This window comes from Cetorhinus maximus, chromosome 21 (genome assembly GCF_964194155.1).
Source record: "Cetorhinus maximus chromosome 21, sCetMax3.hap1.1, whole genome shotgun sequence".
NCBI classification, from domain to species: domain Eukaryota; kingdom Metazoa; phylum Chordata; class Chondrichthyes; order Lamniformes; family Cetorhinidae; genus Cetorhinus; species Cetorhinus maximus.
This window is the reverse complement of record NC_135899.1, coordinates 68,604,974-68,622,048: the sequence shown is the minus strand read 5'-3', so window position 1 is coordinate 68,622,048 and position 17,075 is coordinate 68,604,974. Positions and strand designations below refer to the sequence as shown.

The 17,075-nt window shown below is 47.5% G+C and overlaps 1 long non-coding RNA gene across 5 annotated transcripts in view; it reads right to left on the bottom strand.

Moving 5' to 3' along the window:
- Nucleotides 1-17,075, bottom strand: part of LOC144695399 (uncharacterized) — a 55,085-nt gene that overhangs the window by 19,284 nt on the left and 18,726 nt on the right. For all 5 annotated transcript variants that reach the window (XR_013579956.1, XR_013579952.1, XR_013579954.1 and 2 more), the window contains exon 2: nt 8,033-8,071. This is a non-coding gene — a long non-coding RNA (uncharacterized LOC144695399). The remainder of the gene's footprint in view (nt 1-8,032; nt 8,072-17,075) is intronic.

Sequence of the window (17,075 nt, the reverse complement as noted above, 5' to 3'; positions counted from 1 at the left end):
TGTCCAGCCGATCCCAATCCCCTCTGCCTGTGACCCCATCACCTCCTGCTGTACAGACCAAGGAGGGTTCACCTATCCCACAGCAGGAGACCCAAAGCAGGCAGATGCCCTCCCAGGTCTTGGCCCTCTAGAGGAGGGCCAAAGACATCAGGGTGTAGCAGTCAGCAGGCTGCCTCCATGTCTGCCGGGGATCCACCAAGACATAGCGATAGGGTTAGAAAAATTAAAGAAACTTTGACATCACTTCTGGGTCATAGTGTTCAATCACTGTATATATCATGCACCTTTGTAAATACCTTTGCTGTTCATGAGAATGGTTTCGTCATTTGAAAACATGCATATGCATCTATGTGCCCTCATATTGAGATGATGAGCCACGTTCCCACTCAGTGGTCCCATCCCTTTGTGAGCCTCACATTCATGTGACATGTAGCTGAGTCATGATAGTTACTTGACCCTTGTGTTATGTCAGGGAGACGTGTCAAACTCTTTACTGGAAGTGTTTGCAAAATGCGCCGGTAACCTCTACTCCTTATAAGACAACATGGAGTTAGTCGTGTTCAATAGCCCTGGAGGGTTAGCTGTAATTGTTCTCAAAATGAGAGGGTTGGCTTCACTGGTAGTGCCAAAGCACAAGACCTGTGGCCATGATGGTCTCTCCAACCATGTGCGCATCTCAAATGTCCACAAAAAGTTTCTAATTAAGGTGGCATGGACCACATCAAGACACGTTTGTGAAGTTGTGTCGACTTTCACTTCCCAGAGCACATGGATACAGGGTTCACCACTGACCCTTCCAAAGATTAGGGCCTGGTGAACCACGAGGGTTGAAGGTGTAAGTCCGAATGCTGAACTTGCTCTCGATGCTACTAGTTGTAAAGGCCTTTCAGTGCACTGGCCTGGCACTGAGGGACAGAAGGAATGTGGCCGTGTCCCATTGCCTGCACTTTACCCCTCCTGGAATCTTTTGGCTATCAGTGTGGCGTGGACAAGTCTTCTACATCGTGCTTCTTCGATGGCATCCTCATGTGAAAGCTGACCCTCTCTCCTGTTCAGATTCCTGCCGTTCAATCCAAGGAGCTCTGAGCTACCTCCATGTCTCCCTCTGGCAAGGGATCCCCCCCTTTGAAGCAGCAGGTTGTGAAGGGCACAACAAATCACAATGGTGCAGAACACCATCTGTGGAGGGTGCAGAGCCCCACCAGAGAGTGGTCCAAACATCGGAAATGCATCTTCAGGATGCCAGTGGTCTGCTCGATGATGGATCGTGTTGAGCTATGCACCATGTTATACCTCTCCCCTGAGGCACTCCAAGGGCAACGCGCTAGTGTCATGAGCAATCGTTTGAGCAGCTACCCCTTATCCCCAATCAAAAAGCCCTGTCATCGCTGAGATCCTTCGAATATGTGAGGCACCTGGGAGTGACTCAGGATGTGAGAGTCATGGGAACTCCCAGGGTACCTGGCACAAACATGCAAGATGTGCTTCTGATAATCACACATCAGTTGAACATTCAGGGAACCCTTTCCTGTTAATGAACGTCAGGGACTGCTGCCATGGAGCTCTCAAAGCTACATGTGTACAATCGATTGCGCCCTGTACTTTAGCAAAGCCTGAGATAGCTGAAAACTCCAGAAATCTAGCAGCCTGGCTAGCTTCATCGAGTGTGATAATGATGAGCCTTACTGTAGAGGGTATCTGTCACCTCCTTCATACATTTATGTGTTGAGAACTGAGATGCCGCACAGGTCCCCTGTGGATCTCTGGAACGATCCGCAGGCAAAAGAATTGAGTGCGGCGGTGACCTTCAGGCACACTGACAGGGGATGTCTTCCCAGTCCATGGGCTGTTAGATCCTCCCACAGTATGTGGTAGGTATGATCCACCACATCTCTTGACAAGCGCAGATGTGCACGGCATTCTCTTTTTCTCATCTCCAGATAGAAAATTCTTCTTCAATAGACCTTTGGTCATGCGAGTCACCTCCGTGGGATGGATCTAACCTCCTCATCCCCTGGGTGCATGGACCTCAGGCTGGGCCTCCTCTTGAAGCTGCACTAGGTAGCACCAGATCCTCCTCTTCCTCAATTGGATCTCTGCCATCAAGGCAGCATTGAGCGCACGCTCTATTATTCACCCTCCTTCTCCCTGTGGACTGATATATCCAACAGACTAATGAATGCTGCACAGATATAGTAGACCTCTCACTCGCAAACAGAAAGCCACTGTCATGCCTTAGAGCTAGCTTTTCACTGGTACAGCCTTGTAGCTGAGGCACAAACTCAGAGATCTAGGTGACCAAGATGCCAACCCTGATACTTGACATCTCAATCCCACAGAGGTTGGAAGATGTTTGGATGCATTCATGAAATGTGCCACCTTACCAAAGGCGCTCCTGCAATCTCTGATCTTGTACGCTGATTAAGCTCAACTTGCACTTCAGCAATGACTAGATGCCCTTTGGCCTGTTAATCCATGCCAATTGGAGAAAACACATTAGTGGCTTTCATTGATGATCTGGCAGATATGCAGCAGCTGTGCTTCCTTTACAGTTGCCTGCATTTTCCATTCTCACATACCTCTCTGTTAATACAGCTGCTCCATTTGAGCATTGTGAAGCAATGACTCCTGCAGTCTCTCGTTAAAGTGCACCAAAAGGCAATGGCTCCAATTGCACCTTGAAGTCCTCCTCTTTTCTCTCAGCTCTGACTCTATTTCAACGTTGCGACTCTAAGCAGTTTGAGGGTGCCCTGTGAAAGGGCCCTTTAGTCCAGCTGTGGGTTCCTCCCACACTGGGCAGAATATTCTGCTCATTAGGTGGCCATGCGCTCAACCCGAACGAGCGTCAAAATGACATCGAGCAATCGTCCCGACGTCATTGCGCACTCGCATGACATTTCAGTCGGCGGGCACACACAGGAGTTGGCAGCGCGCCCGCCAACAATTAATAGGCCCATTAAGGCCATTAAAGTACCAATTGAATTAAATTTCCCGCTGCTCGCCAACCAGCGAAAAGGCCAAGCGGGGCCTTTGGATTTTTTAGGAAACCCCACAGGCAGGGGATGAGGCTTCGTTCAGTGATTTAAAAAACATTTTAAAACTAATTTCTAACATGTCCCTGCTCATGTGACAGAGTCACATGAGGGGACACGTTATAAACATTTTGAAATTCTTTATTTTCATTGTTCAAAATCTTCACCTCCCTGAGGCAGCTCTGTGCCTCAGGGAGTTTTTCCTGCGCGCGCCCGCACGCATGCGTGAACTTTTACTCTTGCCTTCCTCCTCCCCCACACAGGCAGTGCTGAGCGCTGCAGCGCGCGTTTCACGCTGGACGGGCCGTCATTGGCCTGATCGTGGCTGGCGGTCAGCTTCCCGACCGCTCCCGCTTACCCCTGCCGAGGGAAAATTCTGCCCAGACTCTCAGACCGCTCCCCTTCAGATTCTTTTCCAGTTTCGATTTTAAACTGTGCAACAACTTCAGGCTTTCAAAATGGTGGTGCTGCATTTTTATTTGGAGACCAGCCTTAACCCTCCCTCTGTCAACGAGGTTGTGTGCGTGGTGACATACAGAGGAGAGCACCCCCCTGCCGCAGGAGAGCTTTGAGCACCTGCCCCCAACTTTATGTTTTCCCCGTTTACAGGCTGCAGGTGCCTCCCCTAACCATGACCATCCCATCTGCTGCCCAGTACTGAGCCAGACAAGCCCATCGCCACCAACTATAAGACAATGAACACGCCCTGCATGCCAAGCTGTGCCTTATCCCAGTTGAGCACACAGGCCTTGCCCCCGCCCCTTGAGCAAGACATTAGCCCACAAAGCCCCAGGACTGTCTTTCATCTCTCACTCTAACCTCTTAGCCCCAGCCCAGGGACTATGACTGTCTTTCAGTGAACTCTCCAGTTCCTTCATGACTGATCATGACACACAGTCTCCCTCCACACTATCCACCCCCCCACCACCCCCAAACCCCCCCCGCCCCCAACACACCCCACCCCCCCACCACCAAAAATGGGTCTCAGTGTAGCACAAGAAGGATGGGTTACACAAACACATAGCCCCACCCCACCCCTCCTATTCCAGAGCCTGCGCGCATCCCCTCCCATTCATACATTTTGATTCTCATCTACCCACTCCTGTGTCTGCATTCTAGTCTTCCTTGTTGAGCTCCAGCTTCCCCACCCTCGGGTCTTCCCTTTGCCTGTCATTGTTCCCCCCCTACCACCCAACCCCACTGTCCCCCCCCCCCATGTCTCTGTCATCCTTCCCCCCTTCCAACCCCACCATACCCCATTGTCACTCATGTCTCTGTGATCCTACCCTGCCCCCCACCTCTGGGTTGCAATGCTGGCCTCTGTTTCAGAGTGCAGCCCTGCCTGAGATCTGTAGTACACACTGAGTGCTGCCCTCCCTGAGCACGGAGCCACCCTCCGTGAGCAGACCAACCCTACCACCCCCCCCACCAGCGTGACGGTACACCGCCAGTGCTGAGAAACTGGAGCAGCGCTGTTACAGGTAAGCTTTGACTGTTGCACTCGCCTCGAAGTGAGGGCGGACAGCTGTATGCCACTTATTTCCAAATGTGATTTAAATCAGTGCAATTCCCCACTGGCGTAGCACAAGATTGGCAGGGGGAAAACAGTGATTCTGACAAGTAGCGTTTTAAATGAGTATTCATGACATGGTAATGTATGCAAATGGAGTTCCCGACATGGATCCGTGGGAAACCGGACCCGCCATCAGCCCGCCATGAAAGTGGGGAGGAGAAAATCCCGAACTGAGTTCCCGCCGGTGAAAATCAGATTTTTGGCCTCTCTCCAAATTTTCTGCCCCTGCCCGCCACAAAACCTGTCACTGGCAGGACCGGAAAATTCTGCCCATAGTTGTCAATTTGTGACTAATTTTACTCCTGTTAAGTGTCTTGGTATGCTTCACTATATAAAAGTGCTATACAAATGCAAGTTGTTGTTATTATCAGAGTGGCTACAGTCTATTCCAGGAGTTCTTGAAGTGGATGCAAGAGTCCAAGTTGAGCTGGATCTATGCTTAGCATCCTGTTGATAGACTAAACAAAGTCAGCTTCACTGCTTAACGTACATGTCTTTGCAATAACCCTGGTTTAAAACAACTGATACTGTTCTCTCTCAGCTTTATTTGGATGACAATTATTAAGCTTCAGTGGTTAGTGATGAATTTTAGATTGTGCCTGCCAATTATCAGTTGCAGCTATTTTGAGGGGTCTATCGAAATGTAGGGCCAGGCAAGCCTAACCCTATATGGACATAGCAGAGTCTAAGGACTACTAAAAATCTGGCCTACTCAAATCGATGTTTTGACAAAAGATTATTTTATTTTATTTATATGATTGGGCAAAATTGGAACACAATTTCCTTGGTGTCCTTTACTCATGGAAGCTATTCAGCTCTTAACCAGAGCAGAGGGGAGCAATTAGATGTAGCATTAATTTACAATCTAGATACCCAGCATACAAGCAATAGGGTTCATGATGGGGATATTAATTAATGTCCTGCAACAGAAAAAAATTGTATACGCAGTGTTTGATTTTTTGGTTAGCCAAGTTCATTATTAAAGGCCAATTATTAGCCATGGATTACCAATGTATTATTATCGTTAATACTGGGTAGAAAGTAATATACATAGTGAAAGAAAACTGTGTCAGCTGAAAAGAGAGAAGAGCACTGGGAGTTTGTGTGTACACTGCCACATCTCCTTATTAAACACAAAAAATGTATTTGCACTGAGACATCTCCAGAACAAAGCCCCATGGTTAAGATGTAGCACAACCCAAACTGTTAGGTCAAAAAGTCAAGTAAAAATTCCCACTGCACGTTAGAGTTATAAGAACACATAGTACTTGATCCAGAGAAAATATATTCCAAGGTTTATCAGCACGAATGTTCAATTTTAATTATAATTCTGTTTCATGTTGACATGAAACAGAAAACTTAAACCTGCCTGAAAAAAAATTCATGAATATTAAACTAACGAATAAAATTGAGGATAATTTAGTTTAGTCAGTCTTCTTAATGTTTCAGACTTCTGCTTCAGGGCCCCATCAATGGCTCAGCAAGTTTATTTAAGAAGTTTCAGCTTTGATACCTTGGCTCAGGTTTTACCAGGCCCTGGAAGACAGGCTCAGAAGTGGCTGGAAGGAGGGCTCAGAAGTGGGGGTGGTGGTAAAGTCGCAGGGAACCGGTTAGGTGGGCTTCCAGATGGGGTCCTGTCGCCAGAGCATTTTACCAGCAGCGGGATTGGATGCGGAGAGGCTGCCTACTCCAAAGTGGCGGGCAGCAGAATTATTAAAGACCCAATTTAGGGCCATTTTACCAAGCTGTCGACATTTTGCCTATGATGGGGCGAACCTCCCTACAGTGTAGGGAAGCTGCCAGCTAAACGGAAATGACATCCCTGTAACAGCCCAGAGGGCCATTGGAACCAGAGGTTCTTTGGCCCAAAGAAGGGGCCACGGGCAGGGAAAGCAGCCTCTGCTGCTCCAACGATGTTTCTAGAGGGGTTTCCCCTTTGCCCCTCAGTCCCCTGCTGATTTTTAAATATTTTTTTCTAAGCTTTCCTGTCCAAGCTCGCAAGGCCTCATGCATTCCTCAGTAGCAACCTCCCCTCCCGGTGGCACTGCTGAGGCTTCAGAGCTGCTGATTAGGCCTTCAGCATCAGCTTCAGAGGCCGCCTGTGGTAAAATTGCGGAGGCAGTTCTGCTGCCAGCAAGTGAGAGCTCAGGACTCATTTTTCACCCTGATGTTAAGGTCTTGATGCCCACAGCAAAATTCGGGCCCTAATTGATTTAACTTGTCTCAACTATGGGAGCAAAAGAGGTGCTACAATTATCTGTGGTGCCCGGGGCTCAGGAGAGAAAAAGGTCAACCAAAAGCCTGCTTATAATTGCTGTCAAGCTATGGGCACTGCAAGGCCAGCAGTTATCACCATCCCTTGTGTGATCTGATGGATATAATCCATAAGTAGAAAAATGTTAGAGAAACTGCATTCATTAGGAGAATAAATCAGATCAGCATTGACAAATTATCGGTGCACTTTTTTTGGCTTGTTATGTGTAAATAATACATTTTGTACAGGAAAAAGGAAAAACTCAACTGTAAAAATCTTAAGGGCAGAATGTTGCGATGGCAGGATTTTACGTTCCCGCTGGAGTCAATGGGGTTTAGAATGTCTCGCCGCATTTTACAGCCCCGTCCCCACCGAAAGGGGACCGTAAAATTCTGCCCTAAGAGTTGTGATTAATGCAATTGTTGGGGTTTACCCTCAAGCTCCTGCACCTGCAACTATCTTTCGCACCTTAAGTTTTCTTTTCCTTTCAAGGAGGTGCTTGACCTGTACAGGATATTTTCAAACCATTTCACCGAGGACTCACAAGGCTGTCATACCTTTTTGAAACATGAGCTTTATTAAAACTATTCTTAAAACTGTCGTGGGCTCAGTGCGTTTTTATCATGCTCCATTTTCTTGATGTTACTTTGAAGGGGTACCCAGAAAAAAACTGGAAAACGCAGTTTTGAAAATATTGATTTGTAAGGAAAGCATAAATCTTATCTTACACTCTGCCTAAACGTTCCAGTTCTGGACACAATGGTTGCTTTAAAATATTTTATTCTTAGACTGAGAGTTTGTGTCATATATTTCTTTTTGTCATTGCTGTTATTTTAAGTGAGACAACTTAAGCACCACAAATGCATTTCTGCTTCCTTGAGCATTCATTTCACAGTAAGCACAGCACATGATTAAAACACACATCCTGCATGTGTACTGAATTTCCAAATAGAGAAGAAACCCAAAAACTGAGAAATCTGACCTTTGAGCTGGTCCTTCAGCTGTCCTGTCCAGATCCTGAATTTGGTCAGATAATACACATAGATGTGCATCACTGCCAGGGGAATATTTGTTAGACCTAGTTCATGTAGCAACAACTGGTTAACTAATAGTTACAGATGAAACTATTAATGAGTTACACATTTTGTAATCACCTTACTGGCCTATACTTACCTTGTCTTCATCTAGCTCTATCCTGGTAGAAAAGGTGATCTACGAACAAATAATAAAACACAGTTTAAAAGTAAGCTGTTAAAAAACCTAATAACCTAAACATTTGATGAAAGCATGTTTAAACTGTGTCTAAGACTTTGGTTCTAAAACTCAAATTTTAGCTTGTAAATACTTCAAAATTGTATGCTTTTTTTCTATAATCATTAAACTTTAGTTTCGATTTATATAGATTCCCTAAACTTAGGGACTGCAGTTCTTCTCTTAACTGGGTAGGCCACAGGCTCCTCCACAGCCATCAGTGATCAGCAAAGAGAAGGTGACGCTGCTAAGCTGAACTGATCATGAAAGCTGTCTTTTTGTTTTTTTTTAAAACACATAACAAGTAGTTTAGACAAGAACTGGCAATGCAACACTGAGGGAAAGAAGCATTTTAAGATCATTCACTGGGAATGGAATCAGTGAGGCTTGAGTGGGAAATAAATATCAGTAGAGCTACCCTGCTCCAAATATCTTGTTTTAAAGTTGTAACAAACACCTGTCTAACCGTAATACCTGATACAGTAGATGCTGGATTTATTTTTCAAAATATTGTACTTTGGTACAATCCTCTTATCAGTGATTTTTAACATGTTAAAAACATTACCAGTTTATCATGTAAAAATTCTGTCAGACAATCTTGAACACATAGCAGTTGGGTATTGAGTGGGTGGATAATAGCGCTCCAGAAATGAAATCCATGCTATTTTAACTCTCCACCCATGTTTAAGTCTCTGACAGCTGACTTCCCACCTGTTGTGGACAGGGATCAAAGGAAGCACTCGAAAAACACAACCTAGAAGCTGCCTGTCGACCGGATGTTGATGGCAGGATCATTTGCTGGCGGCATCTAGTGAGGTCTTGCCATCAGCAAGGAGGGCAAATCTGTGACAGGGGAGGTCTAAACTTTAATAAGGAGGTCGGGCAGTGCACTCCTGCCTCAAAATAAAAAAAAAACTGGCCCCTTCTGGTCCTGTTCCTTTGCCCTGCTGTCTACAACTAGCAGGGATGCAATGTGCTTCTGACTCAGACCATCCAGTTAAAATTGCAATCAGGTCCTAATGATATTACCGGGATCTGACATGCATATGTAGAAAAGAAATAAAAACAGAAATGCTGAAAAATCTCAGCAGGGTCATGTCAGAATCTGCGAAGAGAGAAACAGAGTTAACGTTTCAGGTTTGTGATTTTTGATGAAAGATCACAGCCCTGAAACATTAACTGTTTCTCTCTGCACATGGTGCCATAACCTGCTGAGTACTTCCAGCATTTCCTGTTTTTATTTCAGGTTTCCCGAATACACAGTATTCTGCTTTTTGACATATGTAAAAATGGTCCCCTGCGGCTTTGGGGAGATCTCATGGAGCCCAATGCAGGGAAATATGGGCTCGGATCTTCTAGCCAAGGTTGATGCTGCTGCCTGTGAAGATTTCTACAGCCTGACCTGATCTTGGCTGAAACATTAATGGGTCAACCTCACATCCACGGAGAAGACGGTCAAGCACAAGAAAAATCAATGAGGAGAAGACATGTTACCTTTTGATGACAATAGCTACTATATTCAGTTTTTAAAGGTCCAAGTCTTTCAGTGTTGATGAGTGGGTGGGTGAGGTGGGCAACTGGATGGTATTTAGGTTGGAATGATTGTTGTGGGGTGGGGGTGTGGGTGGTGGTGGTGGTGATTGGTGGTTATGGTACTAAGTACAGCTATGCTGGATAATCTTAGAGTTAGACCAGGTATTAACCAGTAGAACATTTCCAGGGCAAGTGCATAAGTAAGTCTGCATACCTGGCCAAAATCTCTGATGCCAAACTCAGTGTCAGAGACTTCCACAGTGAACCCCCAGCAGCGCAAATCAGCCCATTGGAAGTTAAGCTTCCCAGCCAGTTATCACGCATGTGTCTACACCAGGACTTCTGCGGGATCCACATCTCGCAACTTGCGTCCAATCTCCAACGATTCAGACACCTGAAAATTTGGGCCATGATGTTATCGACTTTGGATCTAGCAAAGTCAAATTGGTATTTTCTCTTAATGGCAAGACACTAGAAAAACTGGAAGGGGTGTCCAAGTACACAAAGCATAAAAAGTGCAAAAATGGTTTAAAAAATAATCAGAAAGGATAATGACCTTTATCTCGAGGTTAAAATGCAAAAGGGAAAAAGTTATGCATCAGTTTTACTGACCCCATCAGGTCAGACCCCATCTGAAATACCACATTCAGTTTTAGGCACCATGCTTCAGGAAGAACATATAAATACCATGTCATGAGCAAGATTGTGGAAATCCAGAACTCACTTTCCCAAATGGCCGTGGATGCTAAGTCAGTCAATGTAATTTTTCAAGACAGAGATTGATGGATTTTTACAAAAGCAAAATACAACAGAAGCTGGAAATCCGAAATAAAAACAGAAAATGCTGGAAACGCTTAGCAGGTCGGGTAGCATCTGTGAAGAGGAACAGAGATAACGTTTCAAGTCAATGACCATTTGCTGTGTATCGCACTGAGAAAAGGCTCCGTGTGCTCATTACTGAACTAACTTTATTTACACCTCCCCAGCAGAGAGAGCAATATAATAAGATGCTCAGATCTTGAAATATACCACACTCCCTCCCCACTTAAAAAACGTCTACATTAAACTGCAAAATGGTACATGTACACAAGTTTCCGAAATACATTGGCCAGAATTTTACGGTCGGTGTGCGGGCTCGGTGGGAGCAGTTGGGACGCCGCCCGCTGCCCACGATCGGCTCCGCGCCGCGATTTTACATGGGTGGGCCAATTAAGGTCTGCCCAGTGCAAGATGCAACAGCAAGGAGGGGCGGACGGGGGCTCAATGTCCGCCGAGTCCAATGGTGACCCGGTGGCCGATTCAAAAGCGGCTGCGGCAGCCATGTGAAGGCTGCCAGTGAAGCGGACGCACCTCGTCATGGAGCCTCGTTACTGGTGAACACGGCAGGCGGGAGGGCAGGTCGGCGAGGCAGTTGGCCCCGGGTTTTTCTGACGAGTGTCTTGCTGCCCTCCTGGAGGAGGTGGCAGCACGGAGAGAGATCCTTGTCCCCAGAGACGGGAGGGGGAGGCCCCCCCACCTCACCAAAAATGCCTGGGAGGAGGTGGCATCCAGGGTGAGCTCCCATGATGTGGTGAGGTGCACATGGGTGCAGTGCTGTAAGCGCTTCAATGATCTCCTGCGATCGGGAAGGGCAAGTACCCTGTTGGCGTGGGTCACTTAGCCACCCCACCCACTTGAACCTCAGAGGTCTTAGAGTGTGAGTGGCAAATGTCAATGAGGCAGCATCTGGGCAAGAGGGTGAGCCCTGGCAGCTTGGAATGAGTGTCTTGTGGCTCCAGGGTCACGAATCAGCTGAGCCCTGTGAGGTGTTCCTCAGGTGGGGTTGGTCAGGCTGCAATGGCAATGCAGATACAGGGTGGACTAATCAATGCTCCTCTGTCCTTTCAGGAGAAGACATCCCATAACAATGTCGAGAGGTTGTGGACTGGCGGTGGATCGCCCCACATACTCTTCCTAACTCGATATGAGCAGGAGGTTCTGGAGTTGGAGAGGCGCCATGCGCCTAGGTCAACCAGCCGTGGTGTGGTTGGAGTGTCACAGGGAGGTAAGCGTGCAGTGCACTGAGGTCAGAATGTCTGTAATAGCAACCATTCCACTGTAGTCTCTATATTGATGTGAACCTTGAACATGGAATCCCCATTGATAATGGAGAGACAAGGGCACCCTGGTCCGGGTGCCAGGCATGAACAGTAACAGTGTAATGACTTCAAGTAATGACATGTCCTTGTTCTTCCTTTCAGGCTCACCAGCAGCCCATCGAGGTGAGGAGCCTGAAGGCCCACCACTGACCCCAGAGGACATCAACCATCACAACGCACCTGCATCACACCCTCTCAGCCAAGCAGGCACCAGCGCAGATACCAGCACCTTGGTGCGCATTACATTGGCGGCAAGTATCTCGGTGCACATTGGTGAGGGCACTTCACACTCGCTTGAGGTGCAGGCGGAGGCAGAGAGTGCCTAGGGTGTTGGCAGTTGGAGGGCTGCTGGGGACCAGGAACATGCTCAGTCGGGGGCTGATGGGCCTCTGGAGTCCCTAAGGCAGCAGATGCTGGATATCCAGCAGGATGTGCGGGAGGATCTGGCGGAGATACATGAGGGAATGTGTGCCATGGCCTCCGTTGTGGAGGATTCCTTGCAGAGCATGACCACTGCATTGACCCTCATGGCTGAGCGCACAACCTTCTCCATGGAGAGAGTGGCGACTCTCATGGAGAGGCTCCTCCAGGAGCTGAATCAGGGGTTCCTGGGGATGCGCTCGGACCTGCAAGCCCTCACACCATCAATGACCTCAGGTGGTCACTGTCAGTGTGGGAGATGGTTTAGGCACCCAGTATCCCAGCTAGGTGACCATCCATCAATGGTGAACAGGGAGGTCCAAAGCGACCTCTTGCTGGTGCACGAGCTGCCTGTCATCTCTGCAGGCTCCTCTCAGGGTGCTCTGGATAATGGCAGCAGCTCCTCTGCTCCTCTGCCAGTGACCGTGCCATCTGATGAGGCTGTGGTGACTGGGGAGATGCCAGCTATGGCACTGGCCACTCCCTCCCAAGCGGAGCCAGCACACAGGCCAGAGGATGCCCACCAAGGTCATCAAGGCCAACAGGACAGCAGAATGAGCAGGCTGTCTCCAATGCCAGTGCCAGCGAGGGGGGAGAACCTAGACATAGCACCCGCAAGCGAAAACTTAAAGCACCTTAAGCACAACACGGGCTCATTACTGGTGACAATTTTTCCTCCACTTTTACGTTAAATGTTATTTGGTGTGATGGATAACACCCATCAATTTAATTTGTATTGTGCATGCCAGGCACCACAGCATTAAATGTGTTTCTGTTCAACAAGCCTCTGGGTGCTTCATTTGTTCTGCTGGTGCAGGGTAACCCTTAATGTTTTGGGTGACTTGTTTGATCATTGAACTTTATGGAAATGGTACATAGTGCATGTCCACCAAGCAAATGTTCCTGTCAGGTATCGAGTATGGAGCCTGCAGCACTGGCATGTGGTGGTGGCTCTTATTTGACAGGCTAGCTGAAGGAGCGTTGGATCAAAGCCTCCCAGGTGTCCCTGCCTTCCTGGGGGTTGTCCAGGTCTGTGTCTATCCCCTCAGCGTTCTCCTGACCGTGATCGTCCTCGGACTCACTACTGGAATCATCGCCTGTTGCCAGAGCAGCTGCGTCAACATCGTCTTCCTTCACTGGATCCCCCCTTTCCAGCGCCAGATTGTGGAGAGCGCAGTATGCAACCACTATCAGCAACACGCGATCTGGGGGGTATTGCAGTGCGCCCCCTGAATGGTCCAGACATCGGAAGTGCATCTTGAGAAGACCTATGGCTCTCTCTACCACTGCCCTTGTGGAGGCATGGCTCCTTTGTAATTCTGATCGGCCTCTGTTCTTGGTTGGCGGAGAGGCGTCATGAGCCATCTTTTGAGGGTATAGCCCTTGTCACCCAGCAGCCATTCATCCAGTCGGGCTGGAGCACTGAAGAGCCTCGGCACCTGGGAGTGTCTGAGGATGTAAGCATCATGGGAGCTGCCAGGGTACCTTGCACGGACTTGTAGAATCAGCATCCTGTGATCACACACTATCTGCAAGTTCATGGAGTGGAATCCTCCCTGTTGACGAAGGCACCGGGCTCACCCACTGGAGCCTTGATAGCCACATGTGTGCGGTTGATTGCACCCTGGATGCGGGGGAACCCAGCAATTGCTGCAAAGCCTCTGGCTCGCTCTGCCTGACTGGCCTCGTCCGTGTGGTAGTGAATGAAAGTTAATGCACGCCTGAACAGAGCGTCTGTCACCAGCTTGACACAACTGTGGCCAGCTGATTGGGAGACTCCACAAAGATCACCCACTGACACCTGGAAAGAGCCAGAGGCATAGAAGTTGAGGGCCACTGTGACCATCAGCGCTATTGGCATGGGGTGTCCACCCACACAGTCGGAGCTGATCTCAGGGCCGAACCTCTGACAGATGGAGGTCACTGTCTCCCTTGAGAGGCGGAGCCTCCTTCGGCATTGCACCTCAGACATATTGAGGTAGCTGCATCGGTGCCTGTAAACCCTGGCAGCAGGATAGTGGCGTCTTCTGCGGCCCCTTCCGCCTTGGACATCCTGTTGGTCCTGCGCCCCTTGTGCCTGTGCCTGTTCTCCCACAGGTCGCTCCCCTGGAGGCTGAATAGGGACACCTGGCCTCCTCCCCCTTCTGCCCCTCTCTTCCTCCTCAGAGGAGGTGCCTCCAGCGGAGACCACAATCCCCATTCCCAGGGTAAGGGGAGGCTGTCTGATACCTGGAAGGCCCCACGTGGTATGACTCCTCCGGAGTCCTGAACTGAAGCCTCTTATTTCTGTCAAAGCAGCTCTGAAGCAAAATGAAGATGTCCTGTTCACACAAGCAAGCAGCAGCAACTTAGAAGCTAAAGTACAAACAACTCGCATTAGCGAGCCCACTCACCCCTCTTATCCCGCCTGTGGATGAGGTTTTTGAAAATGTAGCCTACCCGCCTGCCCGTTGTGTCTGTGCGATGCCCTGGAAATCGCATGGGCTATGTAAACTTCCAGACAGTTGGTGTCTCAAGGGCCTTAACTGGCCCGTTAATTAATGGCGGGTGGGCCTCCATGTTCATCGTGCGCCCGCCTAGCGAAATATCGCAAGGGTGCGTGGTGACGGGACACACGCCCGACTTCATCGCGTGTCATATCACGCTCGTGCGTGTCGGGTGCGCACCCAACGTGTGACTAAACCAAAATTAACGATACCAGAAAATTTAACACATTGGAGATTATACTTGTTTTTACTGTAATCACAACCAAAATTTACATTTAAAAATTGTTTTTCCTTAACACCAGTGTGTGTTTAACAAAAATATCATGACAAGAAATAATGAAAAGAACAACTTTTTCCATTTTCCTTCCTACATACTTTCATTTAACCTATCTGGGTATCTCCTTCCATTTCCATTAGCTTGACTCTGCTATCTCAATATCTCTGACTATGTCAAATCTGAACTTTGACTATCAACTCCACATAATGGTTGGGACAGTGACATCGATTGATTTGTCTTAATCAAAGACCCTGACTTACTCTGCTCTACTGCTGGATTCTGTAATACTGGCAAGTTTTCAATTTCTTTCTGACTTATACTTTCTTCCCGATTTTCACTTTGGGCTGGAGAAAAAATTTGGACTATAGGAGATTTTTCATGCTCTTCCTTTATCAGGTTTCCCCTTTCAAGCAAATAATCTACATGACACTGATGGAGTACCTTTCTAATCTTCATTAGATATGTGAATTTACCTAGTCTCTTTACAACAACTCCACATACTTGTCCTTATATCTCAATGGTTTTTCACCGTGACCTTCAGACCCGTATAGAATTCTCTAAGATTCATGTTTCATATATCATGACTCACTTTCACAATATCTTGCTTTTCTCTTATTTTGCTATTGACAACAGACTTAAGCAAACTAAACTTTGTCCTGGGAATGTGTTTAAACACTAACTCACAAGGTGGGAAACATGGAAATCACTGCTCAACTTGTCACCTAGCAAGTACTTCTGTGAAGAGCTCTTCGCAATGTGTACACTTCTTTCTGAAGTACGATTTGATGCTGGCTGAAATGGTGGTGTTAGAGTGTCCTTTACTCAGAAATATTTCAAACTCTTCTGATATAAACTGTGGACAATTACCTAACACGAAAAACATCTGGCCAATCCATAAATTACAAACCAACTTCTCAAAACCTCAATAATTTTGTCACTTGTGGTTTAGGCATAGATTCAACATTTATCCACTTTCAATAGTTATCGACCAAAACAAAGTACTCTTTCCCTCCGACTTCAAGAAAAACAACATGTACTTCTTCCCATGGTTTCCTTGAGTTTGACCGTGGAATGAAAGGGAACTTTGGTTGGATTATTTCTCATTCTGAGACACACTTCACAACTTTTCACCAGCTCTTCAATATCTCAATCTACCTTTGGATACCAAAAATAGCTTTGTGCTACTGCTTTCATATGAACTATATGTGTGTGCTCTTAATGAAGTTCCTCTAACAATCTCTCTAAATCTCGGTGTAATAATGACCCTTAAACCCCATAAGAAACAGCTTTGATTTACACTCAAGGCAACATTTTCCCCCATTGGGGGGGATGTGCGGGAGTGGGCGCGGGCGGACGGGTTCCCGATTGGCACCTCCGGTTGGGTGTGCACCACCATTTTACTTGGGTGGGCCAATTAAGGCCCATCCAGCGTGACGTCCGCCAGGAAGCGCTATGCGCTCCCTGTGCAGGTGGGGCGGGATTCCCTTAGCCAGGAGTGCGCTCTTTCGTGCATGCGCACAAAAGAGCACACAGATCTCCCTAAGGCAAAGTGACGCCTCAGGGAGATCGGCTCAGATTTGAAACTTCAAATAAAGATGAGAAAATAATTTCGCTGCCATGTCCCCTCATGGGACACTGTCACATGAGCTGGGACATGTCCATAACTTTTATTCTGAAATATTCCGAGATTTTTAAATCACTCATGAAACCTTATCCCGCCCGTGGATGAGGTTTCATGCTTTTTCAGAAACCCGGAAACCAGGGCTCCCGGCCTGCCCACCAACCTTAAGATTGGACAGGCAGGTCCATTAATGATTTCAATTAGTTTCTTAATGGCCTTAATAGGCCATTGACAGGTCAGCGGGCACGCAGCCAACTCGCCTTCGTGCCCACCGACCTGAAAATCTAAATGGCACGGGGTGCCCCCTCTCGCTGAACAGAAGATTCTGCCCTCAGTTCATTTCAATGTGGGAAATAGTCCTGAAATTTCTGATCATCACACTCATTAAGCCAGCCATTCATTACACAATTGAACACTTTACTGAGTGCCACATCCTTGCGTGTTTCTTCACAAATTTTTTGGCAGACACTGGCATGTCATTTGTGTATGT